We start from the raw sequence: 9,679 nt of genomic DNA on the forward strand, positions 1-9,679 counted from the left end.
AAATCTACATTCAGAGATGATAATAACTCCATAAATCTTTTGAATATCAGACTAGCTAAGTGGCAGGGGAGAGATACGTCTCCACCAGAGGGGTGTAAGGTGTTCCTTCCATCCGCTAGCCTGCAGATCACCCTTGGGCAAGGTGCAGCCCAAACAAGAGATGCTAGAAATCCAAGCAACACCCACAAAATGCTGGAGGAATGCAGCATCTATGGAAAGGAGTAAACAGTCGAAGTTTCAGGCCAAGACCCTTCATCAGGTCTGGAAAAAAGATAAAAGGTGTAGCAACTGCTTGGAACCCCCCCCCCCCCCCCAAATGATGGTCATGTGAAGCCTTGTTGGGGTAAGGTGGTGAATGGAATTATGAGCAGCTGGTGCATATCACAAATCCTGGTTATGTGACCATTGACATCAGGCAGACAATCTCTGAGGAATATTGAAAATGGCTGGGGTCACCCATCTTATAAAGACACTGCCCAGGAGAAGGCAATGGCAAACCACTTCTGTAGAAAAATTTGCCAAGAATAAGCATGGTCATGGAAGACCTACGTCATACAACACAGCTCATAATGATCATGATGATGGTGGAATTCAGACAATCCTACGGACTCTTGCTGAATTTGACCTATCACCTACACACTAGCGGCAATTTACAAACCGATCTGTATAGCTTCAGCATGTGGATGTAAATGGCAGCACCCAGAGGAAATCCACACAATCACGAGGAGAATGTGGAAAATCCTCTAACAAAACACCATAAATCAGAATTGAATCCAGGTTTCAGGAATTGTGAGGGAGCAGCTCACCTTGCTGCACCTCTGTGCACCCAGCATCCCAGCATCCAAAGGTTATCATCCCATTGAAATCATTGTTCACAAAGAGTACACTTTCTATATGACTAATAGGTGATTTCTATTGGCTAACAAGATACAATTCCATTGACTAACTATCTTCCTGGTTGCAAAAGCTACTGAAAATCTTTATTCCAGATTTTAAAAAAAGGATTAAACCATAGCTGAGTACATACTAACTCTCCAGTCATCTTTCACAGAACAGGTAAGCCTCTTGCACAAATAGGAAGTTTGCAGGACACATGGCAAAGGGCTATTCAAAACACTAGTTCAACAGCAGTGATGACTGGAGATGGTATTATGTTAACACCAGATAAGTGGTTTCACAGAAGGCCAAAAGTATACTTTGAGCAGACTTTGATGCAAAGTACCGAGACACACATATTGCATTAATTTTTTTCTCTTTACATTTGTATCAAATCAATCTAACATGAAGGTGATTCCCTAAACATTAGAAAAGCATAAAGTACACATGTTTGTCTCGTATTCAAATTGCACGTAAAGGGTTTCCACTCATTAGATCCCACTTATGGTCATTTCTAGCAACACACACAAAATGCTGGAGGAATTCAGCAGGCCAGGCAGCATCTATGGAAAAAAAGTACAGTCGACATTTCAGGCAGAACTGGAGAAAAAATGCTGAGGAGTAGATTTGAAAGGTGGGGGGGAGGGGAGAGAGAAACGCCAGGTGATAGGTGAACCTTGTAGGGGGCGGGATGAAGCAGAGAGCTAGGAATTTGATTGGTGAAAGAGACAGAAGGTCATGGAGGAAGAAAGGCGAGAGGGAAAGGAGTACCAGAGGGAGGCGATGGGCGGGCAAGAAGATAACATGAGGGAGGGACAGGGGAATGGGAAATGGTGATGGGGGGGGGGATGTGAGGGAGGCATTACAGGAAGTTTGAGAAGTCGATGTTCATGCCATCAGGTTGGAGGCTACCCAAATGGAATACAAGGCGTTGTTCCTCCAGCATTTTCTGTGTGTTGCTCGGATTTCCAGCAGCTGCAGATTTTCTCTCGTTTATGGTCGTTTCTAGGTCACTTTGCACCCACTGCACAATTCCCTTTAACACATCTGAAATTACCAACTGGCAGTCACATGGCCAATAACATTATGAATCACATGTTTCCCTCACTGCCAGCGACTGCTGGAGCACCTGGGATCCTTCTCCTGACATCCTTCACTCACAAAATAAACTCAAAAGATATTGCAAGGTTCGGGAATGAAATTGGAATTAAAACCTGTTGCACCTGTGTCTTGCACGCATTTCGCAGAGCAGTCCTGTAGTCAGCAGAATGGGAAATTAACAATGGTGATTCCTTTATTGATTGATGCCTTTCTAGAAACAATTGATTAGTACACTTCCGTCACTACATCCTTGACCAGTCCATATTTTGGAATATCCTAGGGCCACTCATTACTTGGGATGGGCAAAGATACAAAGATACACTAACTCCACAGTTCCACAGTGAGAAGCTGCACTTCCCGAGAAAGGAGGGCATCTCGGACATCCAAGAGTGGAAAGCCTCACCTCCAGAACAGGTGCAGCAGAGACGGATAAGCTGAAAGAACGGGGTGGTGTTTGTGCAAGAGTCAGAGGCAGGAGGTCCAAGTTTGTCGTTGCGGGAGTCCGCGGGCTTGCAGTAAATGTCAGTGGATGATAGTCTCAGAGGAGATGGAGAAAACCAGAAAGCGGGGAGAAGTGCCAGAAATGGTACAACTGAGGTCGAGGCAAGAGTGGAGGTTGATAAAATTGACCTTTGGCAGAGGCGCTGGAGCCAGCACCAGTCAACGTGGAAGCGGAGAAAATGTAGTGGGGTGGTGCCGGGGTTGGTCTGGAACATGGGCATCAACGCCAGTTACTTTGCTCTCTGATGATGCCTCAGGCTGACGAGACACCAAAGCAAGAATGCGTGAGTCGAGAGTGCAACAGGCTGAAATCTGAGCTCTCCTCAGTGAAGCAGTTACTGCCATGTGAGCTGTCACGAAACTATTTATTTGAAAATGAATTACGTGTTAAAGTTTCAGTAAGTGATGGGATAACATTACGTGATATGAACGCTGATTTGAACATTCTGCAATTATATACTGTAGACGTTTTTATTCCATAAAGTGGGCTTTGAAACTTAAAAAAGAGAGCGGAGCCGGTCGGTGAACCCCAAAAGTAGAGAAAACCGCAGCACTAAGCGGGACCTGCCTCTTCCGGCTCACTTAAGAACCAACGCTTTTTAAACCTACGGATAGGTCCCAACATGTCGCTGAGTCCCAGTCACATCTTTAATCCCGTCAGGGTCCTAAAGCATCTTTGTCATCGCAATGAATATACCAAAACCTGCCACTATTATTCACTTTTTTTTTGAGTAGTTTCATAACTTTCGTCAAATTGCGACAAACCGTACAATTTAAAAGAAAAATGCACATTCTTACACAAGGAGTAAGGAACAGCACCTCTCCTCTCCAAGGGGAGAACCCTCTGACTAAATCACAGCAGTAATTCAGGTTCATTAGTTGAATTCCCCGGCGCCGTTTATAGCCAGCGGTGTCCGCTAACACCACCGCCTTCCGCTAACACGGACGAACTCAGCCAGTCGGGCAGCTTGCGTGGGCAAAGGATGGTTAAAGTTGACTACCCCTTCTCAGAAATGTTTTCAGAGCTGAAGGGGAAGGACGGGTGAGAGAGAGAGAGAGAGAGAGAGAGAGTGGGGGGTGTGAGACAAAATCACACCTCACTACCCCACCCCACCTGCTCCGATTTGAGAACTGGAACTCTCTCTCCATTCTCTCCCCCAACCCCCAACCCCAGATCTGAAGAAAAGCCGGCGACGACAAACATTTGACTGGTTTCACTTTCCACACATACTGCCCGACTGGCTGTGCTCTTCCAGCACATCACCTACGCTTTTGCCATCTCCCCGCTGCTGTTACCTGCTCTTCTCGGCCGGAGCCGATATTGGAGCCTCCTTGTGGCCCCCCGACTCGTTCCTCAGAGCAGAGAAACTCCCTGGTGCCGAGGCGCTGCCCTCCCGGTGTCAGGATAGCTAATGAAGCTGAGCGCTGCTTCCTCCTCTCACCATGGCCGTGTTGCAATGATTGAAACCTGACAGAACAGGTCGAGCAGCTTTCCCCGTCTCAACAGGTGACCACAGTTTCAGCAATCCGCCCTCTCTATCTCGCTGTTTCTTAGCTTCTCTCTCTAACATTAAAATAAACACCAGTTCACGTGCGCTTACACGCAGTTAACTAGTGAGCAACAGTCATATGAAGAGTGTACCCCCACCCCCCGCGCAGCGCACCAGTACGATTTATGTATAAAGGCGCTTTTCAGCATCTTAGCTCGCCCCAAAGGCCGTTCAGTCAACGAAAGGCCGCCGCTAGCGTGCAAGTTCCTCAGCTATCTGTGCTATGACCACGGGGAGTTATTTGGTCGGCTCCTCACATTTCTCTAGATTTACAACAAGGAACAAAAGCAGAAGTTCATCATATACCTTCTTTAGTGTCACCTCTAAATAAAAGCGGCGATTCATTCGAAGCTCTTGCCATCTAGGAACTTGTTTCGCGTCGGCAAGCAAAGATGCCGATGGAATTCAAAGCGACACACACACACAAAATGCCGGAGGATCTCAGCAGGTCGGGCAGCATTTATGGAGAAGAGCAAAGAGTCCATGCTTTGCGCCAAGACCCTTCATCAGGACTGGAAAGGAAGGGGAGAATCTCCTCTTCCTTTTCAGTCCTGATGACGGGTTTCGGCTGGAAACTTTGATAATTTGTTCATTTTCCTGGATGCTCCCTGACTTACTGAGATCCTCCGGCATTTTGTGTGTGTTGCTTTGCATTTCCAGCATCTTCTCACGTTTGCCGGTCAGAAATTCAAACACTCAGGCAGCATCTGTAGAGGGAAATGGACATACAGCCTTAATAAGGGTGGAGATCGTTTATGTCAATGGGAATAGGCAGTTTAAATGGTTCAGCAGGAACTGGATGGGCTGAAGGTCATGTTGCTACGATTCTGTGTGACTATTTGTCATTAAGGTCTTGTCCTTCCCACTATTCCTTGCTTTCCTCACTTGGTGGACTGCCCAGACCTTGCTTAACTATGTTCTTGCTCTAGCTCTGTCTTCTCATCTTTCCACCACCATCCCCTTTAGTTTAATGTCCCTCTTACAGGAAATTCATCTATTGTATATGGCATATCGTGTTGAGGCATTCCATTTAACGTCAACAGAAGGAATTTTGGAGCCAAGATGTTACACACTCTCACTGTTCTAGAATTTCCAAAAATTCATTCATTGCATTAGATATCGGAGTGATAGAGCTGGTTCGGCTATATCACCTTACAGCTTCCCACACCCAGCTTCCACCCTGACATCCCGGGTCCAGCACATACGTGCAATTACATCAGCGCCTCTATTTCCTTAGGATTTATGCAGAGATTCGGAATGACATCTAACACATTGACAAACTTCTATAGATGTGTAGTGGACAGTATCTTGACTGGCTGCATCATGGCCTGGTATGGACACACCAATGCCCTTGAATGGGAAATCCTGCAAAAAGTTGTGGATAGGACTCAGTCCAGCATGAGTAAAGCCCTCCCCACCACTGAACCTCAAAACTCACATGATTAGATTCAGGAGCAGTTAATACCCCTCAGCCATCAGGCTTTTGAACCAAAGAGGATAACTTTACTTGCCCAAACCTTGAAATGTTCCCACTACAAATGGAGTCACTTTCAAGGGCTCTTCATCTCATGTTCTGGATATTTATTGCTTATTTATTATTATTATTTCTTCCATCTTGTATTTGCACAGTTTGTTGTCTCCTGCACTCCGGTTGAATACCCAAGTTGGTGGTCTGTCATTGAGTCTGTTATGGTTATTATTCTATAGATTTGTTGAGTATGCCAACAAGAAAGTTAACCTCAAGGTTGTATTTGGTGACATATATGTACTTAGATAATGAATTTACTTTGAACTTTGACATCTGATGCTGTCTTCATGGATTTTGCATATCACCACTAAATATACCTTTACCTCCACCTCCCTCTCCACTTTCCACAGGCATCACTCCCTCAGCGATTCCCTGGTCCATTCATCCCTCTCACTAATCTCTCTCCCCAAGTCCCCTCCTCCTTCCCTTTCTCCTATGGTCCACTCTCCTCTCCTATCCAATTCCTTCCTCTCCCTCCCTTCACCTTTCCCATCCACTTGGCTTCACCTATCACCTTCTAGTTAGCCTTCTTCCCCTACACCCACCTTTTTATCCCGGCATCTGCCTTCTTCCTTTTCAGTACTGAAGAAGGGTCTCAGCCCAAAACGGCGACTGTTTATTCATTACCACAAATGCTGCCTGGTCTGCTGAGTTCCTCCAGCATTTTGTGTGTGTGTGTGTGTGTTGCTTTGGGTCTCATGTTTGTTCTTCCTGTGACCTTGTGGGTTTCCCCATGGTGCTCTCGATTCCTCCCACAACGTAAAGACATGGGTGCAGGTTGATGGATTGAATGGCGCCTGTGAATCACACGCACCTCCCATCCCCTCAATTGACTGTATTACTGGTAGAATCTGGCTGGAGATGCTCAGTGGGTGGGAGGAGTGCTTAATGGAAGCATGTTTCTTGTTTTTTTCTTTTTTCTTTTATCCCACCCACCCGCTCCCTCCTGGGCTCGGCTCTACACCTCCACCCTGCCCCGCCGCATTTAACCCGCATGTTTCTGAGCTGCAATAGTCTATAGCTAATAATTTTATAAGAGCTGGATCTGCCCTTTCAATACGGATCTAAGTAAATATTAATTAATTACCACCGTCAGAATTCACCTCTTTTGACTGATGACTCATATCCAATAGCAACTATTTACCACACAAAACCTTTAAAAACGTGTCCCAAAACACAAGAGGAATCAAATGTGGAATCCACATTCCTTCCAGGAGAGGACATTGCTTCGTATTCTCACGTACAATGAGTAGAACCCTGGGGTATTCCTTGTAACCTCATGCATTGAAAACAAAGTTTGGATGAGCACTCTCGGTGGAATCTCTGGGAGAGCTTCATCCAAACTCTTTTCGATACAGGAAGTTGCAGCTATAATTCTTCTCCCTAGCCCTCAGCTTGGGTGGCAGCAGATCCACTAGAGCTGGGCTTAGTGTGCCTGGGCAAGGGAGCGGAAGGTAAAAATACACCAAGGTTTTGAATGTAAACAAATGCAGTGGATTCCAGTTAACTGGAGCACATTGGGACCAGTGTATTTTGGCCCAGTAAAGCGGCTGCCCCAATTAGCAGAAGTTTCACAGAAATAGTTAAAAAAGATAGAAAAAACTTATTTTGAATCCTTTGAAAAGATAAACTATTGTTTAATTGTGCACAAATTATGTATTTAAATGAAATACAGAATAAGTTAGAACACTAGCAAAACTACTACAGTACTATAAAACAGTGTATTTGTTCCTGATCATTACCAACAGAGGAATTCATTCTGTGTACACTCACATGTTCTTTTCATTGACTGTAAATGAGCAAAATCAGGATGGACACCTAATGCAGAGAATGGACTGCTTTCAAACAGTGCTGTCAACGACTGCACCCTCCAAATCTTCATTTTAATTGTAACATTCACAACGATTGTTTATACCTTCAAATTCTTCATAGTTTCTAACTTGTTGAAGTAGTGAAATTGTTTCATTTTCACTCCTGGCCGTTTATGGCATCTCTGAGCCTGAATGCTTGAAACCGCAGTGAGCAAAATGGCTCTGAATCGTCTTACGGCTTATTACTCACCAACTATCAGTGACAAAAATCACTGCTTTTTGGACACAAACACGCAAGTGACTCTATTTAAAAACTGTTTGCTCTAAGCACAGTGAGGCACCTAACAGCCACACAATATGCATGCGATAGACGCTAATTAGAAAATGTTCAGCAGCAGTCATTTTTCGCAATTAAGCGGCATAGTGTCCCAAGTAAATGGAGGGAATTTCAGCTACTTTCTCAATTTGCTTTTGTTATTTAAGACCTGTCCCAAATAAGTGGTTGCACTGATTAACTGGATGGCCCCATTAACTGGAAACTATTGAATTTATTTAGTGTCTTCCACAATATTGGGACAAGCGAGTCAATTAATTATCATACAAAGTGCCATCACTCTTGTTGGAGATACAGTAGCCAAATTATTGATAAAAAAACTGCAGCAAACGGTAACAAGAAAAAAATCTGGCATTTCCCACAAACCAAGGAAGACGATCTCTGTTGTATAACATGCCATCCAAAACCTCCAACTGTGTGGCACTTCCTCAGCACTCAAGTACCATAAAGCCATAGGACAGCACAGAAACAGGCCCTTCAGCCCATCTAGTCTATGCTGAACTAATTTAAGCTGCCCACTTCCATCGACCTGCACCGGGACCATAGCCCTTCCATCCCCTACCATCCATGTACCTATCGGAACTTCTTTTAAGCATTGAAGTTGAGCCTGCATGAAACAAAGTGCTCAAGTGCCAAGTTCAGAACGTGAAGTGAGGAGGTTATCACTGAGGCAAACTAAACTCCATCCTTGTGTCAAATATGGCCTATCAAGGTGACTTGTGTCATGTGACCAGCAACAATGAATATAGAAATGAGTCAGGTTTTATAAACAAATAAACATTTATTAAACTCTGCTCAAAATTAGTAAAAAGAAACAAACGAATACCTTAACCAGAAATTAACTGCTATGCGACCATTTAACAAACCGCCACTCAGTACTAGTTCTTAAAGTGGTAAATGCGAAAATAGTCTTAAAGTGGTAAATTCAAACCAGTTCTTAAAAAGGTAAATTTGAAAGTCCAAGAGATTTATACAGTCAATTAGGAGAGATTTTCCTGAAGTAAAGAATTCCTTGAAGACTCGACGTTACTGCCGATCCCAGCCGGAACCTGCCTTGTCCACAGGACTCACAATGACGGAAATAAAACGGTTTAAAGGCACTGACCTTTTTCCTCCGTAGACTAGATACTGCACAACCTTTTCTGCTGCTTTTAGCAGAGGTTATCTCATGCAGATCAATCTTACTTGAACAAATTCAATAATGGTCGATTCCCTCCAATCAGGTTCCCGTCCTCACTCTCCAATATTACTGAAAAGGTACGTCAACAAACCTGGCAGCTATTGGTGAAACTGCTGGCCCAGTACTTCTGTACCTTACAATAGAAAGTAAAAGTCCATTTTAAAACTATACTGCGTCATGAGATTAATAAGCAGCATAGCGGGGTATTTGACAGACGATCTAATTGAAAACTAACTGTGTCACCAGGGGTCTACACTTATATACCTGGTGAGAACAGGTCATCACATGACCTCACATCACCGGGAAAATTACATCATGTGACCTCCGCAAGACCATTACATCATCCTCATAAGACAATCACAAGCTATCCATGAAGTATGTAACACTTGATAGAGGGGTATAAGATGATAACAGGTATAGATAGAGCAGACAGCCAGCACCTTTGACCCAGGATGGAAATGGTTAATATGAGAGGACATCATTTTCAAGTGACTGGAAGAATGTGTAGGGGGGATGTCAAAGATAGGTCTCTTACATAGAGAGTGACCAGTGTGCGGAACGCACTGCCAGGGGATTTAAGAAACTCTTAGATAAGCAGATGGTTGAAAGAGAAAAAGAGGGCTCTGCGGGAAGGAAGCGTTAGATTGATCTTGGAGCAGTTTGAAAGGTCGACACAATATCTTGGACCAAAGGACCTGTACTGTTCTGCATTCTACATTAACTTGGCATGAGAGAATGGAAATATGCTTGGTGTTGAATCCAATGGAAAAGTTGGCCTTTTTGTTTTAGGAACTGTAT

This window comes from Mobula birostris, chromosome 30 (genome assembly GCF_030028105.1).
Source record: "Mobula birostris isolate sMobBir1 chromosome 30, sMobBir1.hap1, whole genome shotgun sequence".
In the NCBI taxonomy this organism is placed as follows: domain Eukaryota; kingdom Metazoa; phylum Chordata; class Chondrichthyes; order Myliobatiformes; family Myliobatidae; genus Mobula; species Mobula birostris.